Raw genomic sequence first — 15,657 nt, forward strand, 5'->3', positions numbered from 1 at the left:
CTTGGTGGAGAAGGATCAGGGAACGTTTAAACAAAGTGGACATACGAAAGTCCATGGGACCTTGTTGGAATGCATACATAGTTGAAGAGGAAGCTTGCCATTGTCACCAGTCTCAGTAATTCTTGAAAGGTCCGTGTGAGACCAAAGCAGGATTCTTAACAGCTGGGAAGAAGCAAATGTGACTCCTATTTTCAGGAAAGGCAGGATAGAAAATCAAGGAGTACTGCAGGCTGGGCAGCCTGTCCTCAATTGCTGAGGTGATAAATAAAGCAGATAATACTGAAGTCTGTTGCCAAAACTGTGAAGTACGAGCAGCTAGCTGGGTAGAATCAGCATAGGTTTCCAGTAGGGAAATCACGTTGGAGTAGCCTCATAGCCTTCCTTGATGAGATGATGAGCTTGATCGGCAAGATAAACAGGGTTTATTCACTTCAGTAAAGCTTTTGATACTGTATCCCATAATATCCTTGCATACAAACTGAAGAAGCAGGGACTAGGTAAAGGGATGGTGAAATGGATCAAAACTGGGGGGAGTGCTGGGCAAAAAGGTTGTTAGTAGCAGCCCTAAGACCACCTAACTGGAGGCCAGTAGCTGGTGCTATATTGCAGAGTTCAGTACTGGGGTCAAGACTATTCAATGTCTTCACTTGCTCAACAAGTCTGTAGAAGATAAAAATCGGGACGAGTACAACAGGTATTTGTAGTGCCCTTCAGAGGGATGTGGACAGGCTGGAGAAATGGACAAAGGAAATCTCATGGAGATTTTAATGGAGAAATGTCAAGTATGAAAGCTGTGCTATGCTATCTATTTACCTTCCAAAGAGTGTGTGGAAGAGCATCACAAACAGTATTGTATATACGTAGCTAGATCAGTTAGTTGCTTGAGAATATACTGTGCCAAGCAGTGCCATCCCCTGACTTGTCTAGACAGTGGAATTTAATACTGGTTTATCTGATAAACTTACAGATACTCTGTTCTGTGCTAGTTTGCATTATTGCAGTGGTGCTACCAGTAAACAGAATTGTTTATGAGAATACATAAATAGGTGGCACTTAGTACATTTTCCATTCAAAAATGGCAAAGATTTTTCTGTGACAATCAACATCTTGTGACTGGAGGTGGGAAAGAAATATTTCTGTATTTAACCAGTTGCAGCATAGTATTTTATCATCCTTTCCATAAGAATATTAAAGCATCCTGGGCATTGGATTAGAGGGGAGAAAAGTGTTGGTTGCTGTAACTTCAGGGTCAGGGTTTTGTTTCTTTCACTTTTGCAATACGCTGTCTTTCCAGCTCATCTGTCAGATTATCGTGATAACTGGCTTGGATGTGCTCACTGATACCTTTTGTTTTTTTGTAATCATGAAGTTCTATGGAATTCGTCTTCTGTTATATCCTTAGGAGGACAATAGGAAATGATTCCTTAGTAATTCAGTAGTATTTTCTTTCAGAAGTGTTATGAATTTTTGATACTCAACAAATTCTTACTAAAGAACTTCTTTCCTCCTGTTTCTGAAATTAAAAACATTACACTAATGTTGAAATAATGAGAAACGACAATGTTACGCTTCCAGACAGAGGTAAGAGTTTGAACAAGTATAAATTATTCCTGGTGTATGGAATTGCTCTCCATCTCACAGTAAGGATGGTGCTTCCAAACAGATTTTACTTCTGGAAATTTCATTTACACCTGTATACCAATATGCACATGTGCTTATCCTGAGAAGTGAGTGATGGCAACCTTTTTATCAAAACCCAAATGTTTTGGTCTTTATGGCTGAGGTGGAGTAAAAGTATACAGAAGAAGTGATAAGATGACTGAGTGTTTGTGTGAGGTCTGAGGCTTGGTTGACATTCTTGATTAATAAGAATAAGGGAGGAATTCCTTGTCAGGTGTCTATATAACAGTATCTCCTCACTATACCCACTTTCCTTGAACGTTCCTACCTACCACCCTTTTCTGACATGATTCTTAAAACAGTGAGAAGGCCAACTGGTGTATTCACAGACTGAGTTCTGTTCTATTCTTAATCTTGACAGACTATTTGCACTGATACATTGCTTCCATTCATGTTTACACCCCACATTTAATATAACTGCTTTTCCAAGTCAGTCTTCTGTTTGCTCTTGCAGGATAAAAATATCTTAGCTGAGCAAGCTTAACAGTCTCAGCATGAGAAAGCTGTAGAATATGGTACACTTCTTTTTTTCTAGACAGCAAGCATAAAATAATACTTAGACTTATAAGGAAAACGGAGAAATAAGGGGAGGGGAATCTTGTACTGTACAATTTTAATTTGTAATGAGAAAATGTCTGAAAGCTATTCTTACTGTTTTATTTCATTATGATAGATGTAGCGGGATTTTTACACTTAATACTGCTTTGGAGCACATAAAAAAGATGTGCTGCATTTCTTAAATATAAAAATCAGTGAAAATATCACCGTCTTCATTTTTGAGACTTCATTGTTGACAAGATACTTAAATAGAAGCAATTATCATGTTTTTTTATTCTTATATACTAGATTCTTAGTTACAAAGTGAAAACAGATTACAAAGGCAGCTTTTTGTTGGATTTGAGAGAACTTAAGGAAAATGTTAAAGCAGGTTCTAAGTAAAGATTGTCAAGTATCTTAAAAATATGGCTTGCAGATGAAGCTTTTTCCTCTTGAGTCTTGCATAAGACTTTTACTACCTTTTTTTTTTTTGTGGGGATGAAAATAAGATATTTTCACTTTTTAAAAAATATGGCTTGCAGATGAGACTCCATGTCCTTTCTGAATTCTGCATAAGTATTGTTTATTTTAATAAAGAGGCAACCTTTGCAGTAGTACGAAAAACAAATTAATGCAACCCATATGCCTTAATTTATTTGAAAATTGAGCAGTGACAGCAAACCCAAACACTTATTGTTACTATTATTCAAAGTAATGACAGAAATGTCAGCAAGTTTCTGTGCTCATTTTGAAAATATTTATGTATATTCCAAACAGATACTTTTTGTTGTTGTTGTTGACTTCTTTCATCATTCCAACATGTATTACACTTTAGTGCACCAACTTGGGCCTCTTTGTCAACCTTCTTCATAATTCATCTGAACTTGAGATGGAAAATAATGTTTCTGTAAGCGTCGCATAGCTTTTCTTTGCATTTTGGCCATCCCATGCTGAGGTGTACTAAGAGTTGCCAAAAAGATGGCTTTTGTAAGATCTTGAAGGCAGTTCTAGTTAATTTCTTGCTGAATACTAGCAGGTCTCTGTATTTAATTTGTTCTGGAGAAGATAAGAATACCTTCAGTAAACAGTGAATCTACTTAGTGTGGTGGAACAATATTAAACTGTCTCAGTATTCTGATCAATGGTACTTTTTGGAACTTTCTTCTGAAGAGGTTTCCCAACAGAAATTATGTCTTTTGTTCTTCACAGATGTAAAAGATATTATTCTTGAATAAAGGTTTTATTCTTTTTTCTTGTTATTGGAGGGGGTTTGGGAGGGCAAGGGGAGGAGGGGAAAGAAATTGGAGACCTACTGTAAGTATCTTTATAGTCACTTGGAAACTAATTCAGAATGTTGGCTGCAGCTGCTATGTCTCCTTATCCCAGTTGATGCTTTTGTGTGTAAAATCTTATTTCCCCCATGGTTGCCTCCTGCTTACAATGAAAAAATAAAATAGATATGTTTATTATAGAATGGAGTGAGTGAACATGTGGATGACTAGGGTAAGGTGGAATAATTGTACCTTTAGGAGACGAAAGTCATGCCTTGCAAATCAGTGGGAATTCTTTGAAGGAATAATTACATGCACTGGATTTTGCTGATTGAGCTCTATATTGCTTTGAAAAAAAAAAAGTCATTGTTCAACTTGCATCAAAGCCTTTGGTGTTTTTTTCAGGTTTGAGGCAGGGTAGGAGAGGTATTTAAAGAGAAAATCTGTTCATGGGTATGCGTTTTCCTTTTAGTCACAGAGTTAAACATAGTAAGTGTGACAGAGGAATAGATGGTTAGCTTTCATAGTGCTGGAAAGCTAGCAGTGTAGTTCTGTGGGAATCAGTGCTGGAAATGATTCAGAAAAAGAGGATGAATGCTGAAGCTTGATGACCTGAAATTTCAGGGTAGTGAAGATACTAACACCCAAGACGCTGCAGAATAATATTACAAGAAAACAAACTAAGCAACAAAATAGCTAAAGAAATTTGATAATGCTAAATGCAAAGTAACGCATGTGTTACTGATGAGAATTAAATTCCCAGTAGTTCATTTTCACTGGGTCAAAATTGGCTATTACCAATTACTAGTCAGGATATTGGAGTGGATATTGGAGTTACCATACACACCCATTTGAAAACACTGCATTGCTATTTGTTGTCTTCAGATGGAAGACAATCTGTCTCTATTTAAATCAGTTGTTTTACCATATAGTGCATAAGTCTTATTAGCGTATTTAAAATAAAGCAAAATAAAATTGGTAAAAGTATAAAGAAAATTGTCAAAGATGATCAGAGATATGGAATAACCTGTACAGACAGTGTAACAAAATTGGAACAGGACTCTGCAGAGTACAAAGTGAACTACAGATGTTGGAGGTTTACACAATTCATGTATTCGTCCTGGGTTATTGTTTTGCATATTGTATACCAAGATTTTGCTGAGGAGGTTTTAGCAGCCAATTTCAAAATCTGCAGGTACTGAAAAAAAATTGGTTTTTGTGTTTTATTGCCAGATCTCTTCTTTCCACCTTTACTTCTTACCTTGGGGAAATGAGATAGCAGGCTTGTTTTGCAGAGGATTCAAGATATCTAGGAAAGGACAAATAGTAATTGCTTTTCTTCCCCATGGTGCTTTAAGGAAAGACTGGAGGGGGTATACTTTTCCTGGAGGTACTGGGAAAGGGAGTGAAGAACTGAATTCTTTCTTGTGTGTAATCTTTGAACTGTTTTTCTTTTATGCCCTCTGGAAGCAGACAAAGGGGCTGTATATATGGGTCTATATATTCACACTCTTCTGCACCTCTCTTTCTGCCTCTCTCCAGCTTTTTCAGTCTTCATTTCTATTTCTGTATCTATTTAAAACCAGAATCAAGCGGATGGGGATTATTAGCTGGATTGCACCTATTTGTCAGACAGTCTCCATTGGGAACATTGCAAGAATATAGCACATCCTTTTTCTGGCAGCTTTGGTGTCAGTCTTGCTGGCTCAAGCTCCTAATGGGAGAAAAGAGGCTAAACTGACGAAGAGGGGGCATTCTGCTAGTTGTGCATAGCGTCCCCTTCTGGCAGGAAGCAGTGTTTTTCTTTAATTTTTACAAAAACGGTTCATCTGGCAACTTGTCGATACTGGCAACGGCTGTGAATACCGGGGATAGTAATTCAAAGCCGATGATAGTTCCAGCCAGCACAGGACTGCTTGGAAATACGTTAACCCTGCAATTGCATGTGGTTGTTATTTTAATATTAGAGAAGCAGTGTGGAACAAATTGCCAGTACAGTGTGAAATTACAGATTGTCCCAGTCAAAGTGAACACTGACATTCAGAACTAAAAGATGTTTGAAGAATATTCAAATAACAATAATTTTGGCATCATTGTGCTTGCTGAGTTGAATAATCCACTGAACTTGTTTTTTTCCTCTTTTGCAACCTTTCTTTTGAATGCTTGTAATTGTAGTATACTTTCATTATACCTCCTATTTCTGAAATCGTCACTAGATTATAGATCTACTAACTTTTTTTTCTATCCTATGGTGAAAACAGTCACTGCTGCTCCCTGAATGTGGCTACTGAATGAGACGGGAATCTCCAAAATTAAAGAATTCATTTAATGAAATTGACTGAAGAAAAATGCCAAGTTCACAGTGTTCATCTCAGTAGACTGATGTAATTGCTGGCATTTGACTTGCATACCTCTTGAAATATTAAATTAGTTTATAAACGTGGCAGAAAAGAGCAGCGTATACTTGCCAAATAAAGTTTGGGTATTTTACAAGAGCTTAAATGAACTAGCCATGTTAACTCTTCTTTTGAGCAGTTGTTTTTTCATCTTGCTTTGTTACTAGACTGCATGAGTAAGTAGTCTTTGCCTCAACTGCAAGCTCTGCTTTTAAGAGAGTTTGTACAGCATAGCGGAATGAGGATATTTAGCGAGAAGAAGGTAACCATTTGGACAAAACTGTGTTTACAGGAATATGGTATACTTTTGTTTGATGAGAATTTTAGTAACTTTATTTTTCCAGAAAACAATGAAAACAGAAATCTTGCAGTGTGAAGCTTAGTAGAGGAAAACTTGCAGGTTGACATTGAATTTCACTTGGATCTAAACTGAGACAGCAATACTGTAGACATTTAGTAATGTTCAAAATTGGTGCCAGCAAAAACCTGACACCAGCATGGTTCACAAAAAGAACAATTGCTAGACAAGCTCCACTTTAAAGACATTCTTGCATTCCCAATGATTAACTGTAATTTTGGAGTGTTTTTTTTTTAACAGGTTAGTAATAGTTAATTCCCATCAAAGTCAAATGCCATATGTTCACCTAAAGTGAGATGGTTATACATCTTTGAATTGTTTTGGAAGTTTTATTCCAATAATTTCCTCTAGTGACTAGTTTTGTTATTGTAAAATGAGAATTAAGTTTTACTATTTTTTCCTAATCTGTTCTGTAGTATTCCTGCCCAAGTTGTTATTAATGCAACAAGGCTGAAAATTAATGATTTCAAGGAAGATTTTTTTTTAGTTTGAGAAGTCTAATATTAAAGTAAAGGTCAAGTTAAAATAACATTGAATTTTATAAAGCCTTTGAAAATGTAAGGCAACCAATGAAGCATGCGGTCATTAAAAATACATGAAATTTTCTTTAGTGTATACTTTAGGAGAATAAGCAACTGTAGAACACTTTCTTTTTATGCTTTCCTTCCTTCCTTTTTGTCATACAGAATCTAGGTATTTGATAAGTGAAAAATACTATAATTACTGTGGGACATAATAATAAACTTAAACCCTAATGATACAGGGGGTTGTATTTAAATTATGATTCACTTCATTTGTCTGCAATTAGAGAGAAGATGTCTTAATTTCTACTGGCTAAAACCTCTGGTTTCAGTATGTGATGATATAGAATCAAGTCATCCAGTCAGGTTGCCAGGAAAAGCTTTGTTGGCTAGACTGATGGAACAAAAAAAGTTCTGGGGGATCTTTTTTTTGTTGTGGTTTTGCTTTCCTGTAGTTTTCTGTTCTTTATGACACAGGTATTTACCGCAAAATTTGGCTTCTATGTAAAGCTAAATCTGTGCATCTACATGATTTGAACTTTTCTCAGAATTATTACATTGGCTGTAAGCTTAGCAAAGGTTTAACTTCTTGAAGCTATTTATTAAAAGAAGATGTCAGTCCTGAAAATGTACGGACTTCTGAAATAATAGTATTTATTCAAACAATACTTGTAAATATTTGTAAGAGTGATAGTATGAAAGCAGTTTAATAGTTAGAAGTTCCCAAAACATGCAGAGCATGGCTAATTGGAAAGATATTCCTACCACACATTGTAATGTCACATGTAATTTTCACAGAAGAAAAAAAAATACATTGGTAATATATGGATTTATTTGTCATTTGTATTACTCCTCAACATGCAGTCTTTATCAGTATATTACTTTATACTAGGTTTAAAGGATTGGGTGTCCATCTTCATAAACACTTTTAACCTACAGTTGTTAATGACTGTCTTTTACAGTCTCTCCTATTGTCCAGCTGAATACTGTGTATTTTTACAAGCTTTACTTAGATTTTGTGTCCATCTGTAATTTAAAAAGCAACGGTTTCTCCTGGTGAGGTGCCAGTGAGTCACCAAAGAAACCATGATGGTAGCTCCCAAATAGACTCACTCACTTTCTCTGTCTCAGAGGTGGGAGTTGTGGCGTAAATATGCATAAATATTGAAAAACCTGAATGTTGGCTTTCCAGGAAGAATGTCAAGTTAACCTGAGCAAGGCAGAGAGTTCTTTAACCTTGGTATTAATAGATGAATCATATCGTGTCTTTCATTTCTTTACCTTTGCATTTTATAAATGTTTCTACATCTGTTTCAAGTATAACAAATAAATGCTTTTGATTGCATTTTTTGTAAATCTAGCATCAGCTGAGTGTGGCTTGGGAGGTAGATTGTGCTGTGTTTTTAGTAGAAAAATATGTGTATGAAGACTGGGGATTTCTAGGGACTCCTAGCAACAGAATTTTTAGTATCAAAGTGGTACTACTATATCCACTTAAATTAATGTATCAGTTTATACTTCTATTAATGAAGAATGAAACATTTTAATGAATATCCAATCTATTTCTTAGCACCAAGTCAAATAAATGGTGCCATTGCATCATTCGGCCATGCTCACATTGTCATTCAGCCAGAGGAGATAAATGGGTTTTCAGGATTGCTTGTCATAGTCAACAAAGCAGGAAATCATTAAAACAAAAGTCTGAGTCTTTAGGTGTCTAAAGCTTTACTGCAGAAGGGCAGTCATAAACAAGCAGAAAGCCTTTGTGTTTACCTAACATCAGGTTACAGTTAGGGGAATTTGAGACAAATCAGTAGACCTCTCTGGAAGGATTTTATGAAATTTAACGGTGACGGATAAAGATGAGTGTCCTGAATTGCCTGGATTTCATAAAGGAAAAAAGTAAAGCCAAAGGAAAGATTATATTTCCAAGAGTAAGGAAGACTACAGGCTCATTGTCTAGCATGAGAATTCTTCTCTTCTGCATGATATTACTAAGACAGATACTGCATCCCATTTGATTTCTGTTTTTTAAATAGTGATTAAAAATGAGAGCAAATACAGAAAAGACTTGCAGAGGTTAAAACCAGACAAATTTTTGTTTTGTGGTTGATGAAGTTCAGGAAATTTAATTACTCAAAAGGGGGCTTGAGAGGTAACTCAGTAATACTTTGTAAGTGCTGAGAGGAAGGAGGCAGCTACTCAAAAGTGCTTAATTTTGTCTGTTGGTAAAATTGCCTGGTGATTTTAAAATAAAGCAGATATCTTAGTGCAACGCTTCTCTGTTTCACAAACTTATTAATAAGCTTAAGCCACACTTAACTAGACAATATCAAATTTTTACTTACGAGTTGAAATTCTCTGTCCTACTGTTCTGTTTATTAGTTTTATCCAAATTCCCCTTTTGGCAATGCTCTTCATCTTGGCTTCATGTCTGGAAAAATTGGAGTTTGGGGGGATATAGTTTGGGGGTTGGATTTATTTTAGTTTTTGACATAGGCAGGGTGCCATTTAGTTTGTTATGGTGGTCCATTAATGAGTCTTACATCTGTAGAAACTCGTGTGTGTGTGTCTGTATTTGGGTCACAGTTACTGACAAAGGATTAGGATTTGTAAATCGTCAGGGAAAACTCATTTTTTTCTTCATAATCGGTTCGGTATCACCAATTAGAGTACTGTATTTCTTGAAAACTCCCCTTTACAGCTGAAACAAACTGGTATTTATCATGGATTTGGTTTATTTTTGAGAAGCATATGAACTTTCAGGTGAACCATGGCTGATTTATTTCACTTCTAGATATCCTGCTTGTAAGTGCATGATCCCAGCTTTGTGCGCTTACACAGTGGTAGCATTTACACTAAGAGTCAAGGACTACTTTTGCTCTGAATGACTGAAATACTGGACTTTTACAGACTTAGGGGAAGAAATGGATTATGACAGGGAGCCATGCAGTTATTAAATTACAGAAAAAAGATGCCAAAGAACTAGTTTGAAGTGGATTTTTTTCCTGTCCGCATTTCCTCACTAAGGAACCTAGAAAAAGACAGGAAACGGCAAAGTGAGACTGAGTGCTGTAGAAAAATATAAGAAACTTTACAATAAAGTAGTCTCAAACACCTGTTAAAGAGTAAAAATTATAATCGTATTTTAAAAGATGCAAGTGCTGTAATGGGTAACAAACTGCAGAGGAGATTCCAGCAGAAATATAATATTTGATTTTGAGTGTTCCGTTATCTAATTGAATTACGTGCACTGATTCTATTACTTAATTTTTATAGAAATTCATCCATTTTAAGGCAAAAATCATCTTCTAAGGGTGTTGTATGTGGAGCCATTTTATAAGGAAAGGCTTAACACTTGTACAGCTAAGAAAATGTGGGGGAAAATTGAGGAAAATTAATGAATTGCATTATAAAGGTAAAAGGAAAGTGTTAATCAACACTAAATTGAATTGCGTAGTTTCTGACACTGTGAGGACTCCCAAATTGCTTCCAAAGGCCACTTATGGCAAGCTTATTTTTTCCTGAGTCATCTAAAACTGCGTTAAATGGCATAGCCGGCAACACATTTTATGTGAATGATCTTGCATTTCTGGGATGTATCAAAGCCTCATCTGATGGGGTTTTTTGCAGGGGAAAAAAAAAAAAGTGAGAAACTGTGTCTTCCTCAGTACCGCTTGGATAAAGTGTGGTCAGAGCAACCACAATGCAATGCAATGTCAGCATGTAATTATATTGTCCGGTGCCGTTTATGCTTGGCGTACGTCTGGTCAATGTAGTCTTGCCTTCCTGTATAAGACAGTTACAGTGTATTTAATTAAATACATCATTTACAAATCAAGACCCAAACTTTGCTCTTCAAGGTTTCTGTAAATAGTGGGGTGAGCTCTCTGCCTCTAGTACTGGGACTGTATTCAGCAGACCTACGTGGCTGCCCAACAGCCAATCCTGCTGCATGATGCCTTATCCCTACCTGTGCCGCAGTGCTCCCTTTTCCTAGCCCTAGGTCAGTCTTTGCCCACCCATAGTTATTTTTTCCCCACATTTGGTATTTCAGTGTAATTTTGTAGGTGGTCTTGGCTTTGTGTGCTTTTACCAGTATGGTCCCCTTGGTACTGTCAGGCTTGTAAGATGTCCCTTCCCAAAAGCTGCCCCATACTTCTGTTCAGCTTTCCATGGAGCTTGTCTGTTTGTTGTGTTACACTCCCTGTAAAATCCAGCCACTCTGTCAACTTCTTGCATTATTTGTCACATCCAGCAATTTTCTTGTGTCATGAACAGTAGTTTTTCACATCCTGTATATTTTGCTTAATCTCAGGCCAATGTCTAGTCATCTACCTGCAGCCATGAAGAGATACAAATGCCTGATGGGTAGGTGCATCTGAAGTCCCCCTGGAAGAGCACAGAGCAGCTGCTTGAGTAGCAAACGCCCAGAGGAGCCTCAGTCCCCAGACTGTGAAAATTGTTTAAAAATTGTGTACATCTCAGCTCTGAGAGTCAGGATGGTCTGCTGCTGCCTGCTGTCTCTCACCTTCACCACCTCCTTCTGTCTCATCTTGGTTGCTGCTGTGGCAGTTGTTGGCTCAGCACAGGCACCAGGGCTACCAGAGCTACACCACAGCTTTGTGTCACATACATGAGCCTGCAGAGTCTTCCTTCACTCACTTCCCTGTCTCTAAAACGGTTTTTTGACAGAGGCTGAGATAGGTATGCAGTCAGTAATTAAAAGAAAACAGTCTGCTCCCTTTGTTGCTTTCACCTATTATCAATTACTCTGCCAGTGTTTGCAATCTAGGACACAGGTGCCATCAATGCTGGCAGTGTATTTGAAAGTCAGGAGCTCTTGTAATGGTAGTCACTTTCCTACAAGAGAAAACAGCATGCACATATACAGAGCCTGTTTTATGTCAGTGGAAATAACTTCTGATTATTAAAACACTGTTCTTCACCTAGGATTGCTGCAGGTGCTCTCAAGACTGATCAAAAGCCTCCAAAATTTCTGAATATTCACCAAAATTACTGATCCCAACAGCTGGTTTTCATCATCCCTCAAGAGGTAGTCAGTGCTTCAACACCTTATTTTTAATGCTTTTTTTTACGTGTTTGAGGATTGTTAAAAGTGTTTGTCAGAGATGATTTTCAAGGAGAGGACAGTGTTGGTTAGTGGAGGGGCTTTGATTGTATTTAACTCATCTGGGATTATTGTAGACTGGATACTTTCATAGAGTAGCATAGTTATCTAGTTCCCACTTAACTTTCTGTATTCCCACTTAGCTTAGAACATAACACCTCATTAATCTTGGAAAAATACCGGCACAGGATGTTATGATACCAAGCGTTAGCATAATTTCAGAAAGCAGCTGTAATTTGTAAGGTCACATGGAGGGTGGTGAGAGGACCATTACAAGCCTCTAGTAGTGGGCCCGTTCAGTACTAAGGGGACAGTAAGTAAAGGAGAAAAAGGTGAACAAAAATAGAGAGAGGGACAGAACTGGTGGACAAAAGGTAACGGAGGCTGTGACAAAGACAAAATGCCTCCAGTCACTAAGTTACAGGCCATTAAGAAACTACTGGTATTTCTTTAGGGAAGGCCAGCATGGATTTTATAATCAATAAGAAGGCGAGACAAGATGAATATCAGGATTTTGTGATATATGGAGACAATGGAATATATGAAACTTATTAAGCGATGTTTACAGGGCCAGAGGGGCCAGTGCCCAGTCAGTACGCTTATCTGACCAAGCCCTGTGTCTGATCACCACAGTCTGTCATCTTTTATAAATCTTAACTCTCCATATAATCATACTCTTTATCTTGTGGGAGGGAATGCTGTTAGTAGCTGTAGGTGCCAGCTACTAGGAGGACCAACATGGGCAGATACAGGGCTATCCACTGGAGTCAGACCAGGACTGTAGGTGCACTGAGCCCATGGTGTCAGCAGCAGAGCTAGTGAGGGTCTCATCTCCAGCCATGAGGGCAGAGGCAGCACATATCCCAGCTGGCTGGGCAGGAGCAGTGTGTGTCCTGGGCACAGCTACAGGTGAGACTAGGGCAGTTTAAGTAAGAGAGGCTCTTTGCGCAGCACCTGGACTGAGAGTGCAGGTCACATGTGCTTGGCACCTGCTGATGAAGGTGTGAACAGTGTCTGTATGTTCACCATACCAGGTGGTCTGGGTTGGCACCTTGGCACCATGTGTGTATCTCTTTGACTTGTGTAATTCACCAGCAGACTTCAAGTTGATCTAGCAGTGAGTGTGGGGTGCTGGATTTGGCAGGAGTATCTGGTGGGTAAAGGGTCTGTACTGGTTCATGTTTAGGAGGGGCCTGCGAGCCTGTGTGGTCCTGAAAGACAAGCATACCTACCAGACAGAGTGTGAGTGTGAGCTTCCACCTGCTAGGACTAGGCTTGTGAGACGTATAAAAGGGCTCTGGACTCAGGCAGAGGAGTATTAGGCAGACAGAGGGATGGGCTGTGGGGATACATGAATGTGCACTTGCTTAGGAATCTAGAAGGCATGGAAGGGGGCGTACTCTCAATAGTGAACATCAGCCCTGACCGGGCGAAAGGGAGAATTCGGTCTTGACTGACAGTACATAAGTTCTTGTGAGTCCTGAGTGTGTTACATATGGATGCTGTCAAAAGGCAGTGCCTTGTCCTTGGCCCCTAGCTGCATAGCTGAGCTTCTCTACTGGTTGAACCTGCTGATGAGAAAGTAACTGTCATATCTATGGACCTGGGATGGAGATGTCCAGGTCTCTGGATGCACTGGGCTGGGCTCCAGAGTAGGGCAGGAGGAATCTCTGGAATGGTTCTGGAGATACTGCAGATCACAGCTACTTAAAACAACTCTCAATGTAATTGGTGAAAGATTTCTTTGTGAGTTAGGAGTTCTTCAGCTATGTGCATCTTAAAGCTGAGAGAACTGTGCTGGGAAAAATATCACTATATTCTTCTATTTTCCTGTCTGCTGCTAACTATTATTAGAAATATAGAATCATAGAATAGTTAGGGTTGGAAGAGACCTTAAAGATCATCTTGTTCCAACTCTCCTGCCATGGGCAGGGACATCCCACTAGATCAGGCTGCCCAAGGTGCCCTTGAACACCTCTAGGGATGGGGCATCCACAACTTCCATGGGCAACCTGTTCCAGTGTCTCACCACTCTCATAGTGAAGAAATTCTTCCTAATGTCTAGTCTAAATCTGTCCCTCTCCAGTTTATACCTATTCTCCCTGGTCCTGTCCCCACAAGCCTTTATGAATAGCCCCTCTCCAGCTTTCCTGTAGTCTTTTCGGTTACTGGAAGGTTGCTATAAGATCTCCTCTGAGCCTTCTCTTCTCCAGGCTGAACAACCCCAACTCTCTCAGCCTGTCCTTGTAGGGAAGGTGCTCCAGACCCTCGATCATCTTTGTAGCCCTCCACTGGACCCATTCCAACAGCTCCATATCTTTCTTCTGTTGAGGATTCAATACACACAGAAGAATCTGTTTATTCCAATAACTTGACTTATATGGCTGCTTTTACAAAACCAGGGTGCTGTTGAAGACTGTATAAGTAAAAAATGCTTGTTTTGCCTTAAATCTAAGAGAAGTGAAGAAGAAGCTTTATAAATTTGAGGGTTTAAGCCTAATCAGGAGGTTCTTGTTCTCATTCTTTATACTAATCATTTCAGAGAAGCTCCATTCCTGACTTCACATTCCAAACTGTAATTCTTTCTCTATTATTATGCACAATTCTGCAGTGTTAAAGGAATTCTGCAATATTGTCATTAAAAACTAAACCTTTGATGTTCTAGTGTAGGGATTGCTGAAGTTTACCTGCCTCCCCTCCAAACCAGGTTGCTGTGTTTACATCCTAGAGAGAAAGGAAATTGGCAGTTTATTTGAGATGAAGATCATTTAAACTATTTTTTTTAATAAAGCAACAGCTTGATTTAATGAATAGTATTGGGTTTCAGAGCTTCACTTATAGCCCCCAACCAACTATGTGACAGTAAGCATGTCACTTAACCACCGTGTCCTACTTTCACCATCTGTGAAATGCTTTGGAAAGTCATGGAAAACTGAATCATAGGTCTTTTCCATCTCTAGATGCTATTAGGTCATCCAACTGTCCATCTGCCAGTAGAAGATTGTTTCCTACATTCACCAGTGTTTTTCCAGTCTGGATTTTGTCCTCCAAGTGATTGGTCTCCCACCAGTACCTTTGGGAGATGATTTTGTAGACTTCTAGACCTAATTGTCATGAAGCTCCTCTGACATCATGAAAAGAGATTTTTTTTTTTTTTTTTTGTGGATTTAGTTTTGTTCAGAATCCAGGTAAGAGGTTCCTTAAGTTGTTGCATAAGTTGCATGTCTGAAAACCATAAGCAAACATATAACAATGGGAAATAAGTGCGCACACTACTCCACATTTAGGGCAAAACCAGGATAGAACGTGGAAACTTAACAACGGAGCAGAAGGTTATATGAAAATTTTGGGATACTTATCATGAATGATTAAGTAGGGAGAAAGGGATGAATATAACTTAAATTTAAATTTGTGGAACGTGAAAGCCTTTCCCTATTGTATAGTACTATTTTTTTTTCTAGACGTTTGTAAATTATCATGTCTCCCATAACTTGATTTGCATTTGAATCGTTGCTAACTCTTTTATTATTATGAGCCAACAGTCACAGTAGTTGTTTTTAAGGGCTGTCAGTTAACACCTTTCTTGTCCACATCTGAGGGTAATGTTAACTACAGGTGCAGCCCAAACAGCTGGACGTCTCATTTCCTCAAACTATAATACTTTGCATGAGCAGTTCCAATTTCTTTTTTTATCCTTCTTTATTGACCACAAGTGTTGCAAAATTATTTTATATTTAAGTCATCTTCTTTCCCAGAGTTTTAG

The 15,657-nt window shown here is 38.3% G+C and overlaps 1 protein-coding gene across 3 annotated transcripts in view; it reads left to right on the forward strand.

Moving 5' to 3' along the window:
* The window catches only part of SRFBP1 (serum response factor binding protein 1), an 80,655-nt gene that overhangs the window by 39,905 nt on the left and 25,093 nt on the right, over nucleotides 1–15,657 (forward strand). The window lies entirely within an intron of this gene.

The sequence above is a fragment of the Cuculus canorus genome, chromosome Z (assembly GCF_017976375.1).
Source record: "Cuculus canorus isolate bCucCan1 chromosome Z, bCucCan1.pri, whole genome shotgun sequence".
NCBI lineage: Eukaryota > Metazoa > Chordata > Aves > Cuculiformes > Cuculidae > Cuculus > Cuculus canorus.